This window comes from Marmota flaviventris, chromosome 18, assembly GCF_047511675.1.
Source record: "Marmota flaviventris isolate mMarFla1 chromosome 18, mMarFla1.hap1, whole genome shotgun sequence".
In the NCBI taxonomy this organism is placed as follows: domain Eukaryota; kingdom Metazoa; phylum Chordata; class Mammalia; order Rodentia; family Sciuridae; genus Marmota; species Marmota flaviventris.
In genome coordinates, this window is record NC_092515.1 from 60,566,515 (window position 1) to 60,592,410 (window position 25,896).

Consider the following 25,896-nt stretch of genomic DNA (forward strand, 5'->3'; position numbering starts at 1 on the left):
CAGGCTGGACTCTCCGCAGACCTGCCGCTGACAGACCTCCGCTCGTGGAGGTGTGTGCCGGTGCTGGCCGCGAAGCCCCCACAGGTCCTTTGAAATAATAACGCAAGTTAGGGCTGGAACCAGGGGGGCCGAGCTGAACAGGTCTCCAGATATTTAGTCGCTGCGCAAGTGACCTCAGGAGCCACATCCTCAGGTATCTGAGCACCCTGATCTCTCTTTGCTTGGGCTTGAGAAACAGTGCTGCTGTGTTAACGTGGCTTGCCGTCTCCTCTGGGAGTCCAGAAGAGCAGGAGGCGGCCATCGTGGAGAGGCCTGCACAGGACTGTCCACCAGGAGCTGGAGCAAATGGGCCTGGAGGCCGCAGAGGGCAAGGGGGAGGCCACACAGGCCTGGGTGGCATGTGGCCTGTAGGAGACCCTGCTCTGTTGCCGTGTGTCTGTTGGGTCCCTAGACCCCCGCTATGCCTGGGACTCAGTAGTGGGCACGGCATCTTCGACATAAATACCCAGCCACCTGGCTTGTGTCCCTCACGGCGTCTACCCAGAGCCGGGAGAGAGCAGGTTTCTCCTTAAGAACCGCACGACGCGCTCCAGACCTGCAGCCTGTCCAGAGGCTGCGAGGTGAGCCCCAAGGGTCCACCAGCTGGCCTAGAAAGAACAGGTCCCTGGGCCCTCCCTTCTCGTCCCCCTTCCCTGCCCTAGAGAGACCCCTCTGCTCTGCTCTCTCTACCCTGACATCTCCCTCCCAGAGGGGTGAGCTCGGTGGTTCTTCACTTCACCCAAGGCGGGTTCCTGGGCTGGCCCACTCTTGTGTGGCCTTGGAGGTGCTTGGGCGCTGGGTGTGATGTGACCATGCAGGTCGGGGGTCCCAGCCTGTCTGAGCCCAGCAGTGGCTTTATGTGCACACCCAGGTGCAGTGCCACCCACTCAGGGGGGCTGCCCAGAGGACGGGTGGGCCTAGTCCACAGGAAGTCTGTAAATAGCAGCAGCGGTGGTGGGGTCTGACTACGCGCCCAGGCTGGGCTCAAGCCATCCTCCGGCTTCAGCCTCAGGAGTAGCTGGGAGCACAGCCGTGCCACTGTGCAGGTGGCAAAGACTCCTGGGGTGACTGCAGCCACGCTGGGGTACCCACGCTGGGGTGGGTGGGCTGCTGCAGCCTGCTCTGGGCGCTGAGGGCCCATGCCTAGGAGCACTGCGTCTTTCCCAGAGGGTGGGGCTCCTTCCTCAGAGTAAAAGGTGAGAGATCCCAGGGGTGGGGGAAGCAATCAGAGACCTTGGAAAGGCTGGGTCCGGGTGCAGGGCTGAGCTTCCCTGCGGTGAGCCCGCAGCCGGGCGCACAGCGGGAGCTGGCCAGCTTGGGAAAGCGGAACAGGAAAGGCAATGCCAGTTGAGCAACCCGGCCCAGATTGGGGCCCAGGCGACCACAGGCTGGGACGCTGCACCAGCCAGCCGCCCGGCATTTGCACAGGGCTGGCCTTGAGGGGCTGTGGGGGCAGTGGTCAGGAAGTGCCCTCCGGCCAGGCCCTGCGGCCTGCCAGGACGGGGTTGTGCCCACTGTAGCCCAAAGTGACCAGCTACCACCACCCATGCCAGTGGGAGCTGAAGGTTGGGTCCCTGGAAGACAGGGCGCCAGGAGAGGCCACAGGGCCGGAGCCGGCCGAGGCCCTGCTGCAGGGCCTGAGGCAGGAGAGGTTTGGGCAGAGCCTCTTGCGCCGGCCTTGGATCCCTCGGGTCCACCCTCTACTGGGGTCAGCAGTGGGGGCAGGGTGCTCACCCGTCTCTTGCGCTGGCTAGAGGCTCTCCTGAGTCCTCAGCCCACCTCCCAGGGACTGGAGGGACATGGCTCTCACTGCCCCTCATCTGCCTGCCGTGCTTCCCAACACCCTGGCTCCCCTTACTGCCTGGGGAGTGTGAAGGTCAGTTCTGAAGACCACGCGAGCGGCCCTCCTAGAGAGAGTTGGAAACAGGAAGACAGAAGACGAGACCCTGTACCTGCGGCGCCAAGCCTCGGTTGGGGGCTCCCTGCCAGACGCAGCCGCCACCAGGTTGTCACCCATCCTCTCCGGCACCTTCCTCTTGACCACTGTTTTGTGCGTGTTTTAAACAAACCATTTTCTGGTGGAAAACTTCAAACACCCAAGGTCCCTGGAAGAGCACCCTTGGCCTGTGTCCTGCCTCTTAACCTCGTTTGTTCTGGTGGTTCAGGGACGGAACAGGGCCTCAGGGGGGCCACCGCTGGACCACAGAGCCACACCCCAGCTCCACCACCACCACCCCAGGGGCCTGCGGTGTCCTGCTGCGGCCACGCACTTCCCTGAGGTGGGCCGGGTCCCTGCGCGTCACAGCGCCCCCTCCAGGCCGAGTGTGTGAAGGGCCTTGGTACGTGTCCTTTGCCTGAGAGTGGACATGTGGTCTCCGAGCCAGTGACAGACCTCAGGCCCTTGTGTCCCTGAGTGTGTCCATGTTCTCTTACAGACGAGGACTTCCACGGAGACCACGTGGCAGTAATCCCTTCACATCGCCGTCCCCAGGCGTCATTTCCCAAGAGCAGTCCCCGTAAAATCCGTTTGCTCAATTTGGGACCCAAACAAGGTTGAATGCTCTTGGTTCTTTTCCCCGGCCATTCCCTGGGCAGTGGGTCACCAGCCCCGGGAGCCTTCTTAGGGCGCTTGGGGCGGCCAGGCCCCTCCTGCGCCTGCGGCAGCCGCTCCTCTGCTGTGCCCTGTTTTGGCTTTTTGTCCTTTATGTTTCTAGTGACTTTATTCTGAAACCTTTCAAACTTACAGAAAGTTGTGAGACGATTTCGAGAACTCCCGTGTCCCCTCCCGAGGCCCCAGGTGGGCTTCCCAACAGACGGGGCCTGTGGTCACCTCACGTCCCCTCCAGGGTGTGGCCCGCTCAGGCTCCTGCCTTGCCCGGGGTCCTGCTGCGGTTGCCTGTCCCAGAGCTCGGTGTCCGCGTGTCACCGACCAGCCATCCCCTCAGAGGTCTCAGACTGTCTGAGGCTTGCTCACAGGGGAGCCCGGCCTGTGCGTGGTGTGTGTGGCCATGGCGGGAGCTGGCCCACCTGGTGACGGAGCTCGGGTTGCTTGGGGAGATGGGCTCGCGGGGCTGTCCGTGGACGCTGCCCACCCCCTTGGTTTAACAGCTTCTGGGGGAGACATTCAAGGTGAGGTACTCCCTGTTCCTTGCTCTTTGGGTCACAGGAGACTGGCAGAGGCCGAGTGGCCCGCCCAGGGCCCAGGCAGAAGTGGGGTGGTGCTGCACACAGGGCTTCTCCATGGGGGTCTCAGCCCGCGTGGAAGCCGACCACACGGCTCTGTGCTGGCGGCCGTCTCCACCGCAGCCCCTCTGCACCCAGCCAGGCCACAGCAGGTGCCCAGAGTCGGCAGCACCAGAGAGGCAGCTGTTCCAACCTGCCCGGGGGTCTCTGCGTGGCAGCCCCGGGCCACCCGGAGAAAGCCCTCCTCTGCGGGAGCAGGCCCTGCTCACGCTCCCCAGCCCCGTGGCTTTACCAGTGAAGCAGAGGCAACGTCGGGTTGAGCATCAGGACGCAGTGTGACTGAGGAGTGACTGGTGACTCGGTGTGAGGGAGGAGAGAAGGGAGTGAAAGGAGGAGGGCGGGAAGGAGGGAGGAGAGGAGAGGAAGAGAGAGAAACTGTTCTTTCACTATGTGGATCATTTATCAAAAAAGAGAACCTCACAGGTAGAAGCTCGCGGGCTGGTGTGACTACCGCATGGTCGTCTGCACCTTAGGCTTCTCCTATGTGGCTGCTTTGTCATTGTAGCAAAATACCTCCTGGTCTAAGACAGTTGCACAGGCTCCAGATATCACATCTGCATTCTAGCAAGCAAGAAGGAGAAGAGGGGACGACCGAGCCCCCTCTCTTGCTTTGAGAATGCCTCGGAGTAACACCCCCCCCTCAGCTCTCACTTCCTCTCGTTTGCTTCAGCTCGTAATGGGGGTCGTTTCGGGGCAGTGGGGTGGGAGGTGCTCTTGATTCTGCCTGATGCTGGATGTCACTTGCTTCCCAGGGGATGGTCAGGAGGGTGCAGCTGGAGCCCTGTCCCCGGTCAGCCTGGGTCAGAGTGTGAAAGTCTGTCCGGCAGGTGCATCAGAGCAGAGACCCACACATAAGAGCCGGAACTGGACTTTACCCTGCCCGCCTGACAGGACTCCCCGGGGCATTGGCCCAGCCCGAGGCCAGGCTCCGGGGTGCAGGGAGGGACCCGGTGGCTGTGGACAGCAGTTATGGGCACTGTGCGTGGCCTGCGCCCCTGCGCACTAGAAGCACAGTCTGCTGCGGGGTGGACGCCCAGGCACCCAGCTCAGGCTGCTCTGCACACGTGCCCGGGCGGCAGCTGCTGCCTCGCTCCGGGTGCCAAGGGCTGGCTCTGCCCAGGCGCATCTGAAGGGGAGATTCTGCAGGAGACTCGCAGGCCCGTCCCGCCCCGCCCTGCGCCCATCCACCCGTCCACATTCTGGCTCCTGTTCTCGTCGGGTGCCTTGTAGTCACTTGCTCTGCATCTCTGAGGCCACAGGTCCTGGAGCAGGGTCAGTGGGCCAGGGACAAACGCCACCCTGCAAGGCCACCTGGCCTCCCCAGATGACCCTGGGGCCACGTTGCTGATCCTTGGTGGTCACCTGGACAGGGCTGGGGTTTTAGACCTGGAAACCCCTCACCTGGATCCCCCTGGAAGGGGGGGGTCCCCTCATAAAACAAACAGAAAATAAATACTTGGCCAGGGACGTGCGCAGCTGCTGGACCCTCCTGAGCATTGAGGGAGGCTCAGGGCTCTCGCAGTGTCCTGTCGGGGGCTGCACAGACACCAGCAGCTGTGACCGCTTCCCAGGGTGCAGGTGCGATTTGCCAGGAGCGGGGATCTTGGGGAGGCCCCGGGTGGCACCCTCAGCTCCCAGCTCTTCCTCTGAGCCAGGGGCTGTGCAGTGAGGACCCGGGTTAGAGCCACCTCGACAGCCTCTCCTGGACAGCTGGGTGGACCCTGCCAGGGCTCGCTCCACCTTCTGCTGTTGCTATGGCCGGGCAGCTTTGCCAGCCACTCTCCTGGGGAGAGTCTGGTTGCCCAAGGTTTGCCCACTACCATGGTGTCGAGTCTCCCACTGCATGGCACCTCTGGGGCGCTGGTGTGACCCTCACGGTCACTGAGTCTAGAAATGCCATCAGCTGGACTGTGAGCCACTTACTCTCATCGTGCCGTGTGTGTGTGTGTGTGTGTGTGTGCATGTGTGTACGTGTGTGCGTGTGTGTACATGTGTGTGCATGTGTGTGTGCGTGTGTGCCCGCGTGTGCTGGGGGCAGTGCCAGGACCCCTGGGGAGCTGCCACCAAAGGCTCCGTAGGGAAAGCCAGAGCCAAGCAGAGTGCGTGCTAACCAATCCTGCCAGAGGACGCAGGGCGGTCAGGGCATCCGCCGCTGGTGTGTGAACTTTGTGTCACAATTACACAAGAGACCACAGTCACGGCACAGATGGCCTATGGGGTGTGTGGGTGAGCCAGGAAGTGAGGCACAACTCGGGACCTTTTGTGCCCCAGACCTGCTGGGGCAGATGGCGGCCCCCCTGGCCCTGGCTGGTGCAGGTTTGTATCTTTTGCTTCTTCCAGGAGTGGGTGGCCACGGGGAGGGAGCCCCACTCTGTAGTAGAGGTTGGACTCCACCAGGCGGGGTGCTTGCGGTCAGAAGCCTGGGCTCAGGGGCAGCAGGGTGGCTTGTGTCAAAGGGCTTCGCAGGGGACCGTCCCTCAGGCCCTGATCCACACCCAGCTGGGAGGACTTGGAGGGCACCGTACCCCGGACGGGTATCAGCCCAGACTGCCCACCTGCCAGGAGGCGGCTCAGGACGGAGGATACCGCACACAGAGTCCTTAGTCCTGGTTGGGGACCTGTCACCTACACCGGAGCCTCAGTTGGCTCTTCTGTGGGTGGGACCAGGAGAACCCTGGGAACTGCTGGGAGGGTCAAAGGGAAGATGGAGGCCCTCCAGGCGCAGTCTCACCTCTCAATTCCCGAGATTCCCGAGGCCCCAGCAGAACAGCCGAGGGCTCCTGCCAGGAGCAAGAGGAGGGGCTCCTCAAAACAGGCCGCGGGCTGGGTAGGGCTCCCGCCCCCAGGAGTGCATTGGGCGAGGCGGATCTGACCGAGGAGCCCAAACTGCTCCTGGGGAAAACAGCCGTGAGAATTCATAGCGAAGGAGCCTGCAAACGCGGAAATCAGGCAGACTCTGTCTCCAGGGGAAAGGGAGGGGTCGTGAGAAGGCACATCAGCATGCGGCGCTGGGCAGGCCAGTGGGACTCAGGTCCCAGGGGACATCCAGCTGGCCTGGGAGGTGGCCCTCCTGGAGGGTGGCCCGGGGGTCAGGAGCACAGCCAACACCTAGGAGCTCCGTAGCCTTGGAGACCCGTGGTTGCTCCTTTCCCACCTGGCCGGGAGGCCCTGGCCGCAGTGTCACAGCTCAGCCCTGGGAGCCACACAGGGTTCAGCCAGGTGACACAGCTGAGTGGCCCAGGTGTCCAGGGTGCAGCACGGCCGGGCCCTCGGCACACAGAAGCTGCTCAGTGGTGCTCACAGGCGGTGTCCTGGGGCGTGGTGGGCAGGAAGCTGGGCTGGGTCCCTGCAGGACAGGGGGTGATGAGTGACACCTACCTGCGCCAGGCGGGGGCCAGCAGGGGACACTGGCTGTCTGGAGTCACACACTCCCCTCCTGCCCTTGGTGACAAGAAATGCCACACTAGGCAGCAGCTGGTGTGGCATCGAGTGTGTCAGGGGACTCAGTGCCACAGGGTCCCCAGCTGTGACAAGGGGACAGGAAAGGAGAAAAGAAGGGCGGGTGCTCGAAGGGACCTCAGTGCCAGCTGGCGAGTCTTGGTGTGCTGGTGGGGCCTGGGCCCTGCTGGCCCCGTGTCCTGCGGGCCCAGCACTCAGCACACCTGCAGGGGTCCACTCGTCCCAGTAGGGACGTCCCTAGTCCCAAGCCCTGTGATCCGGGCTCCCCCTCTCCCGCTGGGTCAGGGCCCTGTTTTCAGTTCACCATAGGGCGTGGTCCCAGGGCTGCTGGTGGTGGCCTGGGTGGTGGCACAACCCCGCTGGAGGCCTGCTGAGGGACTGTGACCAGCCCACAGCGGGGAGCGGGTCTGTGTGCCAGCGCCTGGCTGTGTCCCACCTGGGGAGGGTCCGGGCATGGGTGCCCCATGTGAGTGCTGGCTTCCAGGTGGGCGTTGGGGCAGGGCCAGGCGGGGTGCCCATGTGCTGCGCAGGCCGGAGTGTGAGGCCGCGCGTCCTTGGGTGACAGCAGCCCTCCGAGCCTCTGCACGTTGGGGCTGGAAGAGTGACAGCAGCGGTGTTTGGGAGGGTCCCAGGGACGCATGGTGGCCGGGATTCTGCCTGCTTCCACCCTCTCTCTGGACCTGCTCCGGCTCCGCCCTGACCTGGCTCTGCGGCTTCCTGGCCCAGCTGGACCTGCGTTCTCCAGCCCCAGAACATTCCAGCCTCGCTCCTTCGGCAGACACCGGAGTGACTTCACTTTCCCGAGCACTGGATTCCCTGGCCCTTCACGTACAGGAGCTGGCGGCCCCGGGGGCTGGGGACGTGTCCTTGGAGAGCTGACCTGGCCAGTGCTTCTTACCCCAGGACTCGGCTGCCTTGACCGCCACTTGGGTGAGCAGTCAGCCGCCCCCCCACCCCCAGACAGGCCTTGCCGTGTGCTCCCTGGTACTTCGGAAACGCTGGCGTTGAAGTCTGCCCTGTGCCCCGGCGATTCCTGCCTGTGCCCCTGTGACATTCGATCCCCCTGAACAAGTGCTTCGGCTACGGTCTTTCTTGGTTTGATTCCAGCACGTGGAGCTTTTAACCATCTTCCCACATGAACAGCCACCCACAGCTCCCAGAGTGGCTGGTCCTTCCCTGCGGGAAGCCGGAGCACCTCCCTGTGCACAGAGGACCTCCCTGTGCCCCTGCCTTCAGGACCACAACGCTGCCTCCTGTCAAGGAAGGAGTCCCTCTCCCTCGAGCCGGGCTTGACTGTGGTCAGCCTGACTCTGACGGTTCGGCTGGCCTGAGGCTCCACGGTGTGGGGCAGGGCACAGGAATGAGGGCGGGTCGGGCGCCAGCTCCGCTGCACACTTGGACCTCTCACTAGTGCCACTGGTTTGCTGAAGCCGATTCACTTCTACACGGAGTGGGACAGGTGCACTGAGCTCCCTTGACCTGCTCCAAGCATGGAGAAAGCTCTGGACCTCACAGTGGTCATGCAGGGGACACTGGACACTTGGGGTCCCCAAAGTGAGGCAGGAGCAGCAGCTTCCTGGGCTGTTGCAACAAGCACCCCAAACTGGGGCTCTAAACAGTGGCGATTCCTGCTCACAGGGGCAGGGGGTGCGGGCAGGGCCGGAGCCTGTCCCTTGTCCGTCTCTTCCTTCTGGTGGCTGCTGACCGGCCTTGCCATCCCGTATGCATCCCTGTGACCCCTGCCCACTCTCACGTGCTTCTCCCTGTGTCTGTGTCCTGCCTTCCCTCATCCTGGGACACCAGCGGCTGGACACTGGCCGCAAGGCTGCCTGCAGGACCTCCTCCTAGCCTGACCACAGCCACAGAGGCCTGTTTCCAACAAGCTCACTCTCAAGGGGCCGGGTCAGGGCTTCAGTGCACCTTCTAGGGAGACATGATTCAACCAAAACAGAGGGTACACGGAGGCCTGGCGCTGACTGTGGCCGTCACTACGGCTCTGCTCAGAGGCACGTCTTGGAAGTCCCACGGGAGCACACGCAGGGCTGGTTTGAGCATTGGGTGTCACCATCCTGGGACAACCCGTGCTGGACTGCTCCTCCTGGGGACGTGGGAGCCCTCCCTGCAGATATCAGGCCAGGGCCAGCTGGAGGCTGCCCCTCTAGGGACAGTGTCCTTGGGCCACTGCAGGGACGTCCCTCTGTCACGCTCTCGGTGACCTCTTCTTGGCCATGTTGCTCCTGGGCTTTGGCTGCTTGTACCTCCTGGACCCCTCCCCAGAGCCCACCACCCCTGGGTCCCCTTCCCACATTCTGCTCTTGGCCTTCCAGTGTCCTATGACAGGGACGTCCCTGCAATTGTTACCACAGTGTCACTTATTCGGGTTCCTAAGGCGGGTTTCCCCCCATCCCCACACTCATTTTGAATTTCTAATGCTCTTTTATTGTAAGCAGCAGACACACCTTCCCTGTGCCCTGGGGCTCCCAGCTCCCTGGTCAGTCCAGGCTGTGGAGTCCACCCTTCAACTCTGGCCTCTTTTTCTTGTGCTGCTGGGGACCAGGGCTGGGAGCGGCGAGCTACGCCCCAGTCGCAGGGTGAAATCCGCACGTCCAGGCCGTTCTCAGGTCAGCCGGTCTCCGTGTTGTGCTTCGTGCTCTTTAGGTTTTTAAGTCCTGGAAACGTCTCTGGTGACCCAGGCTCCTGCCAGAGGAGACGCAGACCTGCCGGTGTCTGCTTCCAGGGGGCTTCTCCTCGTGGCCTGTTCTGGGCCTCGCTGCTCTGCTCCTGAGCATGTGGCTTTGACCCTTGATGGCATCTCTCCCACTTGTCTCCGGGCCAGAAACACTTTGCTCTAATATCTGCAAAAAGCAGCTGCGGGAGGACCCTGCAGGGAGCAGTGGGGACGTGCTCCCTGCCCAGCAGAGCCACGGCCCTCTCCTGGGGCGGATGTGGGGACCGTGTCTTCTCTCCCACTGTTTATGCATCTGTGGGTTTTCCAAGGTCAAATGCAGTTTAACTCCTGTGTGTGCGGGAGAGATTGATGGGCGCTGGGCTCCGACCTGCAGCGACTGGCCTCCCGACAGGTTTGACATCCACCATTTGGTGTGCTTTTCAAAGGCTCCCACTTTTAACCGTAGAGCACTGACAGGAGTTTTGGGGGCTTCCTTCTGTTGGGAAATGTTCATCCTTGGAAGCAGTGGTGGGGCCTCCCACACGCTGTCAGCGTGAGGAGTGGGGGGCCTGGCTGGTTGCGTGGCTGATTCGGGGAACAGGGGTTTCCTCCCGCGTCCTGGGAGCCAGCCAGCCGGGTCCAGCATGCCAGCCCGCGGGAGGGAGGCCGTGGAGGGCGGCCAGCAGGAACCAGCTCCCGGGTGAGTCCAGCTCTGCTCGGCCCAGGCCCAGCTGGATTCTCTAAGTCCTCGCCTCTGACTTCCTTCAGGAAGAAGGATCTGCCTCCTCTTGGACTCACATGCTCACACGGCAACAGGACCAGCCACCTGCGTGGGGAGACGTGGTCCCCGCCCCCCCCCCCCTGCCGCCTTCCTTCCAGTGTCCATCCCAGTCCTGCTGTGGCGAGGACATGCTGGGCCCCTCATGGCCAGGGTCAGGGAGGGGTCAGATATAATCCACCTCAGGGAGCTCTGGACGGGTCAGAGGAGGGAAGACGTCCAAGGTCAGCTTGAACGAGCAGCAGTTCACAGGGGACAGGGCACCACTCATCTCTTGACGTAGGAACTTCCGGCCCAGGGAATGGCTCAAGCTGCCGGCTCAGGGCAGGAAGTGCAGGCTGGCTCCATGTTCAAGGACAGCTTCGCCAAGAGCCCAAAGCTGGCCTGAGACATCCTACGTGCCTGGCCCTGATTCCTTGAGATGGCGTGTGGGGACGGGGTGCAGAGCTGGGTGGACTGGTGCCTTTGGATTGGATGGCCACAGAACATCTGACTCTAAGTAAAGCCCAAGCCTGAGCCTGGCCGATGGGCAGCCGTGGGGAGAACACTGTGGTCCTCAGAGATGGCTCGGGCTGGAGAGGATCTCCAGGGCACCCTGAGCTCTGAAGCACCGCGATTCTACTTCCAGTGCAAGAGCGGGCCCTCTTACAGCCAGCCAGAGGGGCCTGGAAATCTGACGTTCCACAGAACTAGCCCGAAGGAAGAAGCAAAACAGAGCACCCTCAGCTACTCCCTGTTGGGTTCCGGACTCCACACAGGTGAACCAGCAGCTGGTGCCAGTGTTTGGAGGGAGGCTGGGTGGCAGAGAGGCAGGAAGGGGAGGCCCTGGCAGTGTCCTGAGCGGGAACCGGCAGGTCTGGCTTGGAGAGGTGGTGGCTCGGCCCTCAAGGGCCTGTGCACGGGCCTCCTGTGCTGGACGAGGCAGGCCCAGCTGACTTGCTGGTGTTGGCCTGAGGTTAATAGTCAAAGGGGACTGACCACCCAGTATCCACCAGGGAGAGCTGGGTGAGCAGTGAGTGTCACTTGGAAACAGAGAGGGGTGGTTTGCAGCTCGGGTGACTGGAAGGAGCCCCGCCCTTCTCTGGAGCTTGCCATTCCCAGGGGTCCTACAACCTTGGGGTGGAGAAACCCAGGCCAACGGAGCAGCGGTCACCCCGCTGGTGGGTAGAGAGGGAGAGAGACAGCAGGATGGCCAAGTCCATGTCTTGATGGGGGTTTGAGGCACACAGGCATATGCACTTGCCAAGACTCAGTGAATGTGTGAAATCTGTGCATTTCTTCACCAGTCAATTGTAATTTTTTAAAAATATTTTTTTTAGTTGCATATGGACACAATACCTCTATTTTATTTTTATGTGTTGCTGAGGCTCAAACCCAGTGCCTCACATGTGCAAGGCAAGTGCTCTACCACTGAGCTACAACCGCAGCTCTGTCAATTTTATATTGGAAGTAAAAACCCTGTAAACAAACGTTGACCGCGAGCTAACACTAAGCATGGTAGGTGTCAGGAAGGGTACTGATGCCTGCAATTTGCTTTGTTCTGGGTTGAAATGTCAAGGTGGGTGGACGGGTGGAAGGATAGGAGACGACTGACTGACAGCTACCTGACCCAACAGGGGAGGAGGACAGGGGCAGAGACTCTGGGCAGTGGGTGGGACCCTCACCACAGACTCTCTAGGCTTTGCTGGAGTCTGCAATGTCCATGACAAGGTACTGGGGCAGCAGGCCTCTGGTCCCCTGCAGTAATGCCTGCTGTCTGTCTATTCCCACTTAGCGAGCTCCTCCTGCCCCACAGCCCCAGCCCTTGACCGCTGGCCTCCACTGGACTGGGCGTCGTGTGCCAGCTGGCACTCAATTAAACAAGGAGGAAGCTGGCTGACCTGGGCACCAGGCTCTGTGCAGAAGGGAAGCCGAGGTGAGTCAAGTGCCTCTTCGTGCCAGGAATGCCGTGTGTGTCCTCATCACCGCCTGCAGGGCCTTCCGTGAGGCCCCCTGCTCTGCCTCTTGCCCTCTGGCCTTTCTATTGGGTGCCATCTCTGCAGAAGATGAGGGCCACACCTGTCACCCTCTTTCTCCTCCTGTCCTCTGGGACTCCTCGGCCCCACAGTATGGGAGCATGTCTGCCAGGGCGGCTTATTGGAGAGCCCTCGTCAGGTGAAATACCCGGGAAAGGAGAGGAGCCATGGTTTTGGCTCACAGACCTTGAGAGGGTTCTGTGCGTGGTGGCCGGCCCCTCGCTTCAGGCCTGGGTGAGGCGCAGTGGCAGGTGGAAGCCGTGGAAGGGCGAGGCCGAGGGGGCTGTCAGCTCCGCAGCACCCCCAGGGCCTCCCCAGCTCTGTTTCTTTTTTAATCTGCTGGAGACAAGGCTGAGTTTCTATGATTTCAGCAGTTACCTCTGACCTCTTTTTTATTGTTATCTTTTATAGAAAAATTGCCCAAAATATGAATGTGTAGCTGATGCACCCTGGGGAAGCCCCCCGGAGGAGGAGGGAGGGACGGCGTGCTGGGCACCTTGCGCTCCCCGCCTGGAGAACCCTGGACCCCACCTTCCTGGTCATTCGGTCCTCATTTGCCTTCTCTTTGTGGTTCCTTAATGTTGCCATTTAGTAACAATTTGTTTCCAGATCCACAGCAGGGGAACCCTATGATAAGCATTTTTAATTCTGAGGGTGGAACTGGCTTCTCTTACCCCAATTTTCTTTTAAAGATTCACTCCCCTTATGTGTCTGGGCCATCCATCTTCATTGCTATGTATTATTTCTTTGCAGAAATAGACAGGTTGGGCATCCCTAATCTGAAAATCTGAAACTCTGAGAGCTGAGATGATGCCACAGTGGAAAATTCCTCAACACTGAACTTTGTTTTGTGTACAAAATCAATAGAAATACTGTATACAATCGCTTTTAGACTATGTATATAGGTGTGTATAAAACATAAATGGATTTTGTAATTAGGCTTTGGTTCCTATGCAAATATTCCAAAGTCCCCAAAATACTTGTGATCTGAAACATTTCTTGTCCTAAGCATTTTGGATAAGTGATATGCAATATGTCTCAAATTATTTATCCATTCTAATGTTGATGGACATTTGCCTGTTTTTCTCTAGGCTTTAGGAATTATAAGCAGCTCTTCCATAAGCGTTTTAGCTTGTGTGCTTCTGTGTCTGCATCTCTATCAGCATACGGTAGATGGGAATTGAAGGTCATGGGGCTATGTACTTGACACTCATTGAATCTTCAATTTGAATTTCTCACTGATTCCTAGATCTTTTATATTTTGGGTAAGAACCAGCCATTTGGTATATATGCTATAAATTATCTTCTCTTGCTCTGAGGATTACATTTTCACTATCATGGCACCTTTTGATAAGTAGAAGTTTTAATTTTCAAAGAGTTGAGTTATATATCATTACTTTATGGCTAATGACTTGTTTTTGTCTTAAGGAAGTGTTCCCTACCTCAAGTCAATGAGGAGCCAGGCCTGCGTTAACTGTGAAGACTTTAGTGTTGTCTTCACACGAAGCTCTATAAATACGCAGGACTGGGTTTTTGCATGGTGTGGCTGTTCAATTCTGCTGCACATTTGTTGAAATGATGATCATTTCCCCCATTCGGTGCTGTACAACCTGTGTCTTAAGTCAAGCGTCCACTCATGCATGGGTCTGGGATCTCTGGTCTGTGCCCTGGGTCACTGTCCAATCTTGACACCAATGCCCCTCACCTTAGTTACTCTGGCTTTTATAATAGGTCTTGATAGCTGGTGATGAAAAAATTTCTTTTCTTTGAGAGTATCTTAGTTCTTTTTTTTAAATGTTTTATTAGTTGTCAATGGACCTTTATTTTATTTACTTATTTATATGCAGTGCTGAGAATTGAACCCAGTGCCTCACACCTGCTAGGCAAGCACTCCACCACTGAGCCCCAGCCCCAGTCCCAAGAGTGCATCTTAGTTCTTATGTACACAGTTGTCTTACTTTTTATTCACCTTTACATTGAGGATTCAGTCTTTCATCACTCACCCAAACTGGGGGATGATTTCTCTACCATTGAAAGGACCTGAGCTCTACGTTTGTCCCCTAACATAGCAACATAGCAAAACCCTGTATCAAAAAGAAAGAAAAAATGGTGACGGGGCCGGGATGTAGCTTGAGGTGCAGCAGTTGCCTAGTACACAAGGCCTTGGGCTTGCTCTCCAGGACTGCAGAAAGAAAACAAAAACAAAAACAAAACTGATTTCCTTGGAAGGTCCTTGAAGAAAGGGAGAGGACAAGCTACATAGTGGAGAAGAGATGTGTGATACAGTGGACCCTCTGTGGAGAATTGGTTCCAGGAGACCCCCTCCCCAGCCCAATGGAAATGAAAACCTGAGGACAGACTGCACCATCCCCAGAGCCCCAGCGTGGTCCAGCAGGGACCCCTCCACCACACCGTCTTGAGTTTGTGGCACAGTTCTGGAGGACAGTGGGCACAGGCATGACAGCAGCAGGGGGGCGTGCCTGGCTGGTCTGGTAGCCCCTGGGCTGGGCAGCCGGGTGCGGCTCAGGACAGAGCTCTAGTTGTAATGAGGTTTTTTTTTAACCTTCACAAACTTAAGAAACTGAGGGAATCTTCTTGGCTCTTTTTTCTCTAAGTAGAAGGGAAGAGCTTTTATAAGAAATAACCTTTTCAGCAAGTCCAGGGTATTTTTTAAAACTCTCCTTCCTCCTGCAGCAATTGTGACATGTCTACATGAAATTGGCCACAGGAAGGAAACCCTGTTGGAGAAGCTATTTTCTGAACACCCTTTTATACCCAAGGTTGCACAACGTGCATACTTTTAGGTGGAAGACCAGGACTTCACACCCTCAGGGGCAGCTATAATTTGGAAGTCAATTGCTTTCATGAAGCTTGTGCATGATCCTCTAGCAGAGCACCAGGAAGAGCTAGAGACGACTTAACATCTACTTTAAAGCAAGACTTGCAGAACTGGGAATACATCCTGCAGGGAGGGCAACTCCATGAGACTCTGCAATGAGGAAGTTACATGTTTAGAGAAGGGCTGGAAAAAATAGAAGGGCCCAGCCACTGGGAGGTACAGTGACCCAGGACTGCTGCTCTGAAGAGTGCCCTTTTTCTTAAGATAGGCAACAAAGAATAACAGGTTTATGGCCCCAAAGAATGTACAGCCGGCAGCAGAGTGACTTACCATCATGTCTGCACGCATCTGACAGGTCTAGGCACCTAGCCCGCCGTCAGCCTTGCCTTGGTCAGGATGCACGGAGTTTGTGTGAGACCTTCTGCTCTCCCAGTGCTAGCTGGTCAGGTGCGGGTGGATGGAACCACCTGACGCCTTGCTCCCTGCTCCCACCTGTGGGACCTCAGCTGGACATGACCACAGCCATCTTGGATGTTGTCATGCAGCAGCCATGGAAGGCCCCGCCACCCCGCCTTCAGGAAGTCAGCTCACACATGCTGGCCAGCTGCGTCCCCTGACTGTTCCTCTTGCCTGTGACTTCGCCCTCCACTCTCTGTCATTGTCTCTGACGGGCTGTCCTGGTGCAGGGAGAAAGGGCTTGGGACTGGCAGGGCACCAATGGAGCACCTGTCTTCAGACTTCCAGGCCAGAACTTCCTTGGGTCCCCTCCCACAGTGGGACGCTTCAGGGTCTGGAAAGTTTGTTCTCGGGGAGGAAAGATGTGGGACTTCTCAGGCGCTGAGGAGGCTGGACTCACCACCAGGCCTGTGTTCACCAAAGGCACCGAGGGGCGCCCTGCTGTGACTGTGGGAAATGAATGCATGTAAATAGTTAAGATAAAGGACTGCAGGTGAGCCCTCCTGAAGGCAACCACAGGTTCTTTATAAGACCTTGGAGAGGAGACACAGACACAGAGAGTGGCCGTGTGACGAGGAGGCAAAGACCAGGCAAGGGAGTCCCAGGCTGGGCGAGAGCAGCAGCCACCAGAAGCCGAGGAGGCAGGAAGGAGCCTTCTCTGGAGCCTTAGGAGGGACTCACCCACTGACCTTGGACTTCTGGTCTTTGGAACTGTGAGAGGTGACTCCTGTTGTGTTAGCCTCCCAGTTTGTGGTGCTTGTTAGCAGCCCTAGGACATGGAAGCCAGGATTCCAGATGGACACATTGCTGGGTGTGGCTGGTTCTTGTGCTCGTGGGTGTCTTTGTTGGTGGGAGTGTCACCTCCAGTGAGAAGGGAAGGTTCTCACTCCCCGGCAGCCTCCGTGGAGTAGGGTCCCGTGGGTTTCAGCTCTGTGACGGAGAAAGCTGGGGTCTTTACCTGCCGCTCTCTCCCGGGGCCTTACTCTGGTAGCCTCCACTGGGCTGTCTGCTCTGGAAACTTGATGGCTTTTTGGTGGGGAACGGGGCTGGCACGTGGCAGTGTCCAGGGACCTTCCTGTCTCTGCCCTCTTCCCTATTGCTGGGGGTTTCTGGCTTTTGGGAATCATAATACAGCTTCTCCCCAGAAGGAAGCCAGTCTGTTGGGACTATTTATGTGCAACTACACGAATGTCAGCATGAGCTGCCCTGGGAGGAGGCGTCTAGATGCCTTGGGACTCAAGCTGAGCCTCTTCAGAGCTTCTGCTAAGCCCTTGGCAGAGATGTCCTCATTCTCCCCGAAGCTCGAGAGGCTGATCTGTCTGGAGATGCTAGAAGCCAGTTCTCCTGAAGGCAAAAGGCACTTACCTAAGAGACAGAGGAAGTCACTGAGCCCTAGCACTGTCACTTGAGATCCTGGATCCAGTCATGTCTGAAACCTCTCAAGTCCCCACTCTTCTGGGTACCCAAGTCCATGCATTCTCCTTGTTAGGTTAGTTTGAATACCATGTTTCTGTCACCTGTAAAAGGAATTCTCTCCACTAGTATAAATTCTAGGTAGCGATTTCCTAGGAACAGAGCTGCCTGGAGCCACGCCTCGTCTGCATGGTGCCAGGCGTTGCCTGCTGTGGCCAAGGCTCAGCCAGCTGTGAGCCTCCTCCTGCAGGCCCCTGCTCCTTGTCTTACTGTCACAGAGCGAGCAACATGCTTCCCTCTGTGCCAGGGAACCAGGAGCACTGTGGGACACCCTCCCCACTTTCTTTGCCTGTTCAAATTTTGCTCCATCTTTGAAGTCCATTTCAATTTGTCCTCTGTCACAGAGAAGCCCTGATTTCTTGGGCACTTGCTGCTGTATGCTGTACTGTAGCATTTTATTAGGTTCAACCTGGACTTAAAGCAACTTGAAAGCACTCACTGACCTGTCCAGCTTAGAGCCTGCCTGGGCCTGGCTCTTAGGGCTCAGGGACTCAGAATCTTAGGTTGGACTTGAGACATTTCCTAGTTATTTGCTGTTATTTATTGTTAACTCCTCATGACATAGATTCTATTATGACACATCCTAAGACGTTCGGAGCCTGAGTCCTCTAAACCTAAAACAATTAAACAGGACACAGACTTCATCCCCGGCCTTCCTCTTTCCTTGTGGAGCTGCTGGTCATAACTCAGATAAGGTGGTATCTCAGATAACCAACTTGTTTTGAGGCCTGGGTGATGGTGCTTCTTAAGGCTCCAGATTTCTCTTTCTCACAGCCTAAGAGGTTTGATGCTGAACTCCCACTAGAAATCAGGTTCATCTTCTCAGTGGTAAAGTACTTAGTTCTGTACATTTGATTTGGTGCCGAGTTAGCCCACGTTGCCTTGCTGGCTTGTTCTAGTACCTGTTTTCCTTTTTTGGTTCTGTCACTCATGGTTGATTAGAGCAGAAGGTGTTTGAGGTCCTGTATGAGTTTCCTGTGTCTGCTGTAACAATCACCACGAACAGCACACGTTTCTCTCACGGATCTGGAGGCCAGGGTCCCCACATGCTCTCCGGGGCTGTGCGGGTGCTGGCAGGGCTGGCTCTTTCAGGAGGCTCCGGAGTTGAGTCTGTTTCTTTGTCTTTTCCAGCTTCTAGGGGCCCCCACATTCCTGGCTCCTGGTTCCGTCCTCTACCTTACAGTCAGCAGCACAAGAGCTCCATGACTCTCTGAATCTGTCTTCACTGTCACGTCTCCTCTGAAGTGGACCTTGCTGCCACCCTCCAGAGATGCTGCGATGACCCTGGGCCGCCTGGCTGTTCTTGGGTAAGCCCCCTCAGACCCCCCTCTGTCGCATCTTCACCTTTCTTCCCCCCCCCCCCTCTGCCCCGGCCCCCCTCCCCCTTTCCTTCCGAGAAAAATACATAATCTGTCATCAGGCACGTAAGTGTTTCATAGCCGGCTCCTCAGTTTAGAAGTCTCATGTCTTGCTCACTATGGTGTCTACAGGGTTTAGAAGGAATATTGGACGAATTTTCCTCAAACTGAGAATTTCTCTTTTTATCCCTCCTACTTGATGGCAGTTGCATGCAATGTCAGTGAGAGAGGAAGAACACTGACCCCACACTCTAGCCAGGGGTTTTCCAGTCCTGCTCGGGCAACGCACTGTGTGAGCATGTGGCTTCTTTTTGAGGTGCTGTGATGTAGGCAGGGCCAGGCCTGGTGAGCCTCGAGGACGGCTGAGTGACTCTGGTCTCAAGCAGGCCCAGCTCCTTCCCTTTGGTTTGATTCTATTTTTCTCAGTAAAATAGTGATGTAATCGAGGGGACGTGGAATTGTGAGTGGAGAACGTGAGAGAGGGGCACTCGTGGGCCTGGCTGGCTGTGGGGAAGTTCCCAGGGGACCGGTTAGGATGAAAGGCCCTCACCATGTTTGGCTGGGGGCCGCGTGGAGGAGGCGGAGGGCAGCTCTTCCTTAGGCGCAAGACTGTGGAAGGAGGTGGGCATCCTTTTCTGCAGAGCTCACGTGGACTGAGGGAGGCTGCTTCGGAGGTGGGGGACACAGAACACCCCGAATTTTCTCAGCGGAGCCCAAGTGAAGCCCAGTGAACTTGCTTTCAAGGCTGCTCTCGACTGTGACGTGAGGATCTCACCCAGCGGTGGCCTGAGGGAGTGTGCTGAACCTAGAGGCTTTTTGCCCGGAGGCTGTTTGTCTGAGCCCTGATTCCCCACTGGTGCCTACTGTGGGAACAGGCAGTCCCCACACACACGCTTCCCCTTGAAGGCAAGCTCCTGTGACATGTTTAGGCCTTGGCATGAACAGTCACCATGTGCCCAACAGGTGGGGACTCCTGGGAGAGTAGGTCCTCAAGAGACTTAGTCTGGTGTGAGAGCCCCACTGAGCCAGGAACCCAGTAATAAGTGACACTTCATAAACCAGAAGTCACTTCCCATTGAGACCTAGGATTGGCCAGTTCTCCTTTGGTCTTTCCCCTGTCAGGCAGAAGGGCAGAATAAGGGACCAAGGAGCTTGTAAGTCATGTTTCTATCTGCGCTGAGGGCTGATCCTGACAGGTGTGTCCTCAGTGCTTTTATGGGCTGTACGTGTGACTCAGGAAGCCCAGGGACTCCCCCAGCTGCCCGCCAGGCAGGGCCCTCTGATGGGAAGTGGTACCTGATACTCAGTTTCCTTTCACACCAGTTTCTCTTGCATCCCGCAGCTTCGGTGAGTCAGAAAAGCCCTCCTAGAAACTTCTGGTGCTTGGGCTTCTGCTGCTCAGGCTGGAGTGCCTGGGGACTGGTGTCCGTGAGCTGAAGGGTCCCCCGGACTGTGCTGCCTCAGCCCCTCCTCAGGACTCCATGTTGAGCCTTGGCTCACGTGAGACAGCTCTTGCCTCTGCCACCATCGAGAGACACCTTCTCTCTGGGCCACTGATAGAGGATCTCTGGGTTCCAGAACAGGGGCAAAAGCAGTTTAGGGACAGGCTTGAAGGTTGGGGTGTGGAGAGGGGAGAGCAGAGAGGAATGGACTCAAAGGACACTGAAGTGAAAGGAAGAAACATGATCAGTGGGTCTCAGAGGGAGGTGGCTTTTGCTCCATACCACAGTTTCCAAAGTCTGGAGACACTTTGGTTGTCAGAACTGGGGCTGCTGCTGGTGACTAGTGGGTCAAGGACATCCTACAATGCACAGGATGTCTCCCTCTGCAAGGATTGGGCCACCCCTCATGCTGATGGTGTCACGGCTGGATACCAGATTCAGCTGAGGAACTTCCAGCTGAGCTGTGTTGGGAAAATCCTTATGTGAGTTGGAATTTTAGAAGAAAAGCTCCATTTTTAAATTTCTTTAGTTGAAACCAGTGGTTCAATGAAGCTCAGAGGCGAGGACTCACTGGGTGACCTTGCCAGGTAGGCATTTGTGGGAAGAGCAGGAAGTCTTGGGCTGAGCTGGGGCTTATCGGTAGACACTGGCCCAGCATTCACGCGGCACTGGGCTCCCGAAAAACAAAAACAAAAACAAAAAACTCCTGAGTAATCCTCAGGGACAGCGACAACTCCCTCCTGTACATCAGTTAATGATTGGTTAACGGGGCAGCTCTCTCCCTTGGGATGAACATTCAGGAGAAGACAGCAGACCCCTCCTGGGTCCCCCAAACTACTTCCCAGGTGAGTTATGGGTCCTGGGAAACTGCCTGAGTTGCTGCCTGGCTGTGGTGATGTTTCCCCGGATGATGCTGATCACCATGGAGGACCCTTCTCTCTCCAAGTCTGTCTTAGATGAAAGGAAGGTTCAGCTCGAGTTGAGTGAGGTGGTGCATGCCTGTAATCCCAGTGACTGGGGAGGCTGAGGCAGGAGGAGCACAAGTTCAAGGCCAGCCCGTGAAACTCATCAAGACCCTGTATCAAAATTAAAAAAAAAAAAATTAAAAGGCTGGGTGTGTAGCTCAATGGTAGGGCACCCCTGGGTTCAATCCTCAGTACCAAAAAAAAGTTTCAGTCAGGTGCCTTCTGAAAGAAAGGATGAAGGCCAGCATTCCCAAGAATGGACATCAAATGGGCCGACAGGTCTGAGATGTCCACTAGAGAAGGCAGCATGGAAAGTGCATGAGGGCAGGATGGCCTAGAATCAAGACCCTTTTTGAACCATGGGCAAATCCTCTAATAAGAAAAGAAACTGAGAATTTCAGGCGACGTCCAGGGAAAATCACCACGGTCTGCTTGGGGGGTGGCGGGAGGGAGAGGCTTTAGGAAAACTCTGAAAATTCTTCAGTACGTTTTGCTTTTGCTCACTTAGATTTAGAGGAATCCACTGGCAAAATGAAACTGAAAGCTTGCTTTCCCGCTGAGTCTCCTGCTGACCACAGGGTGTGAATCTGCCCTTGACTCTAGACTGTCAGCTGCTTTCACTGCATGATTCTTTGGGGGTCGGCTTTGTCAACGTATAATTGATGTACAATAAACTTCACCATTTTAAGTGCACGATTTGATAAGTCTTGATAAATGTGTAGTTGTATAACCGCAGGATCATGACAGAACATTTCCATCATCCTCAAAGTTCCCTCGCAGCCCTCAGTAGTTCACCTCTCCCTCCAGCCTCCCGCCTGGCTGCCTCTCACCTGCTTCCCATTTCTGAGGCTGGGCTTTTTAGGTACCTGAAGGTAAGTGGAATCTCAGTGTGTAGCCTTCTAGGTTCCACTCTTAAAACTTAACATGGGGCTGGAATTGTGGCTCCGTGGTCAAGCACTTGCCTAGCATGAGGCACTGGGTTCAAATCTCAGCACCACATATAAATAAAGTCCACTGACAACTAGAAAAATATTTTAAAAAACTGAATATGATGGTTTTAAGAGTCATCCGTGTTGTTGCTTGTGTACGTAGTTGGCTCCTTATATTGAATCACAATCTACTTATCCATATACCAGTTGACGGACGTTTGTTTCATTCCTTTGGAAACTATGAATAAAGGTGCTGTAAACATTAATTTACAGATATTGAGGTGGACATGTTTTCGGTCTCCTAGGGTTTTCCCCTTTGTCTGTGTAAATACTTCCAGGTGAAACTGCTGGCCACATGGTATGTTTGACTTTTCAAGGAGCCATTAAACTGGTTTCCGAATAGCTGCCTTCATTTTGCACTCCCACCAGCAACGTGAGCAGCTCAGTTGTTCCTGAGCCTTGCCAGCTCTTGGTATTACCAGTCTTATAACTTCCCTAGTGACCACAAATGGGTGTCTCTTTTTGGTTTTAATTTGTATTTGTCTAATCAACAATGATGCCTTCATGTGCTTGTTTCTATGGGTATATCTTCTTCAGTGAAATGTCTATTAAAATTATTTGACCATTGAAAAAATTGGGTTGTTTCATTAAGTTGTGAAGTTTTTTCCCCTCATTTGTTCTTTGTACTAGTCCTTGTCAGGCATTTGTCTTCCATTTTATTTCTGTGGTTTGCCTTTTCATTTTAACAGTGTCATCTGAAAAGCAAAACTTTAAAAATGTTTAGGAAGTCCAACTTATTATTTCTTTTATTCTTTGTGGTTTTTTGTGTGTGTCCTATTTAAGCAATCATTGCTTAATCCAAGGTGACTTACATTTTTTTTCCTACGAATTTTATAGTTCTACCTCTTAAATTTACATCTTAGGCCTATTTTGAGTTAATTTTCCTGTGTGATAGGTGGTTTATTTCCCACATGGATGCCCAATATTATTAGTTCAAAAGATTCTTTCCTCCTAGAGTTGCCCTATCACCTTTGCAAAGTTCATTGGCTGTGTGTGGGTTTATTTCTAGACTCTGATTTTACTTTAAAAAAAGATAAACTTTGTAAAGCAGCAGCACCAAATGTAGCTAAAACAATAGATGCAATTAAAACAAGAAAGGTTAAAAAAATAGCACCTAGACTCTCATCAGCTTAAAAACACTATTAACACACTTCCATTGTGTGATACACACAAGAAAACTACGGGTGCTCTCCTGCTGTGACTTGCTTTCATTTATGACATCCATGATGTCCCCACACCAGGAGAGTGTTTCCAAGCAGGTAGGAAAAGCAACTGGTGTGTGCGTGTGCGGGGGTTGTGCACGGGCTGCCTCGGCTCTGGGCGGCCCTCTTCTTTCTGACTCGCACTTTCAGCCTGCTTTCACCCGGCTCAGGAACACAGGCTCGCCAGAGGCAGGGCCGGCGCAGCGGAGGCCCGGTGCAGAGGCCCGTCCCGCGTCCCCGAGGGCCCAGAGGTCAGGAAGCCCCGACGGGTGGGGAGGAGTCCTGCAGCGGAAAGGCCGTGAACTGCGGGCGCGGCGGCCTCGCTGTCGGCTTGTTCCTGTGGCTCTAGTAAACAAGCTGGGGACCTCACAAGTACAAAGGTCACTTGGCTCGCCTCAGTGCCAGGGGCCACGTCGCACCTTGCACGGAGGGAGCCAGAGCTATGGCACATGGTGGACACCGGAAGCGGAAACCTAAGCAACAACCGGAAGCGGAAGCGAAGTGTGGGGCGGGGCGAGCAGTCCGATCTCGCGAGACTTTCCCAGGAAGAGGTCCGCCCTTTTAAAGCCTACCGGCCTCCCACTAGGCCCCGCCTCTTAAAGGTCCAGCCCCTCTCCACATGGCCCACTGGAGAAGGAGCGTCAGGTAGTGACCTTTGGGGGATACACTCAAACGCTCGCCAAACCTGAGTGTCTGGAAGCTGGAAAAGGAAGGAAACAAGGCTGCCCAGCAACCTCCCCAGGGAATTCAGTCCCACTGACACCTTGATGTTACCCCAGTGAGACCCAGGTTGTGCTTCTGACCTTCAGAGCTGGGAGAGGATGAATGGGTCTGGTTTTAAGCCCCTGAGTTTCTGTTTGTTACAGCAGCAATGGAAATCGAGTACGGGTTTGACTGTTCCTGTTAACTTCCCGAACTTGTCAAAGAAATATAGTTGTATTCTAGACAAAAGAGCTGCATTTTGTATTATTAGAGATGAGAACCCCAATATATTATTATTATTATCTTCAGTGCTGGTGATCAAACCCAGGACCTCACACATGCAAAGCAGCACTCTGTCACTGAGCTAAACCCCAGCCCCCAAATCTTTATTTATTTATTTATTTATTTATTTTTGAGGTAGAGTTTCACTCTAACTTCTTAGGCTGGCCTTGAATTCCTGGATTCCAGAGATCACCCTGCCTCAGCCTCCTGAGTAGCTGGCTGGTCTCACTTCAAATTTTGAATGTTGGATCGGAACTGATTTCATCTCAATTTAAGAGAGAGTTTCCTAAACCTTTTAAACTGTTAAAAAAGCCAAACTGCTTTCCGAGATAGCAAATTTGTTGTTGCAAGAACAATTCAAAATAATTGTCAAAATGTCACTGTGGGGATTCCTACACGGATGGGAAGTTATGTGAAGTTACCTTAGGTCACCCCTGGGTTCTTCCCACACTGAGAACTTGTGATTTCATTAATTTTGTTTTCAGTGCAGGGGAGCAAACCCAGGGCCTTGCGCATGCCAGGCAGGCGCTCCACCACGGAGCCATACAGCCAGCCCATTTCATGATCTTGAATCTCTTGGAATTGCTTCTTGGTTTTCTTGCTCTAGTGGCTGAACCCCCATTCCAGTTGCCCCATTTTACCAAAGAAATGATAGGCAAAGTTAGAACTGGAAGTGTTCTGCATTTTCAGCCACTTTTCTAAAAGAAGTTGGTCTGTCCAGGGTTGTACAGGTGGCGGGTGGTGGGACAGAACCAGGGACAGCACTCCCAACAGCACAGCTGATTTGCTGTCCCAGTTGGACCCTGCAGTGCTGACACACTGTGTCATCCTTCTCCTCGGTCGTCCTTGAGGAGGTTAAGGGAAGGTGGGGTCAGCTCCCATGCTTGTTCCTTTCCTTCCTTTCATCCCCAGGCAACCTTTCTGGACACAGAAGTTCCTTCCTGTGTCCCACCCTCCTGATCATCCTTGAAGGTGACATGGGCATAGATGGGCATGACTCTGGGCCTGGATTTTATGTAAAATCCAGGAAGTGCTTTCAGCTCTTGAAGGGACTTTCTGCCATTCCGCTTACAGCCTAAGCAAGGGTTGTACAGGCGAACTCAGCACACCCTGCCGACTTGTTCAGGTAGGACCAGGGGATGATTTGTTTTCTTGTCTTTTCAATTGTTTGTTATTTCTAAGCCACTCTGTTAATTAATGGAAAATTGTTGTGAGAAATGCAGTCACCACATTATACAGGCCCAGTCTCTATCTCTTAGGTTAGGAAAAATGAGGTCAGAGAACAAAAAGCTGAACAGGTATTTCCTCTCTTACATGTGGGTGAAACCTAGAAAATAAAAGCGAGACTGCCTACCCTGGTTTCGAGTGCTCGTCATCATACTTGGAAAAGGGAAGTCTGACACACTGACCGTGGAGCACAGTCACCGTTGTGCATGATGTAAGTGTCTGTATCACCATGTTAATAACCAATACCAATAGAAATAAGGGAGGTCCCCAGGGCTGGTTATGAAACGCGTACTCAGAAATCGGATTCCCTTAAGCCAATAAAGAGAATCTCAGTGCTGTGATGGAAGGATTTCATTTACAGTTGCAACAAAATGCAAATAACATAACAATTAGGAAAACTTCACAAAAAATATGTAGGACCAAAAGTGAACAAAATGTCACATGTTTATTCAGGAGCATAAAAGAGGACATGTTTGGGGCCAGAATAACCAACTGTTGAAAATGAAAATTCCATAAATTATGTATCAATTCAATGCAGTTTCAAACAAATTACCAGTGAACTTTTTTTTTGTTTTCCTTTGAAAAACATCCTGAGGGCTGGGGCTGTGGCTCAGTGGCAGCGCGCTTGCCTCGCACATATGAGGCACTGCGTTCAATCCTCAGCACCACATAAAAATGAATGAACAAAATAAAGATATTGTGAAAAAGAAGGTATTAAAAAAAATCCTGAGCTGGGCACGGTGGCACATGCCTGTAATC

The 25,896-nt window shown here is 55.0% G+C and overlaps 1 long non-coding RNA gene across 9 annotated transcripts; it reads left to right on the plus strand.

The window, feature by feature from the left end:
• The first annotated feature begins 5,424 nt into the window (after positions 1-5,424).
• On the plus strand, positions 5,425-24,185 carry LOC114090781 (uncharacterized). 9 transcript variants are annotated; one of them, XR_011705346.1, is made up of 6 exons: positions 5,425-5,598; positions 7,706-10,945; positions 11,507-11,684; positions 11,962-12,102; positions 14,897-16,217; positions 18,102-24,185. It is a non-coding gene; the product is annotated as an uncharacterized lncRNA (long non-coding RNA). The 9 variants fall into 9 exon arrangements; XR_011705345.1 differs by lacking the exon at positions 14,897-16,217 and having other exon boundaries at positions 5,426-5,598; positions 18,102-18,277; positions 18,970-24,185; XR_011705351.1 differs by lacking the exon at positions 14,897-16,217 and having other exon boundaries at positions 5,426-5,598; positions 18,102-18,277; positions 19,073-24,185.
• Positions 24,186-25,896: the final 1,711 nt, after the last annotated feature.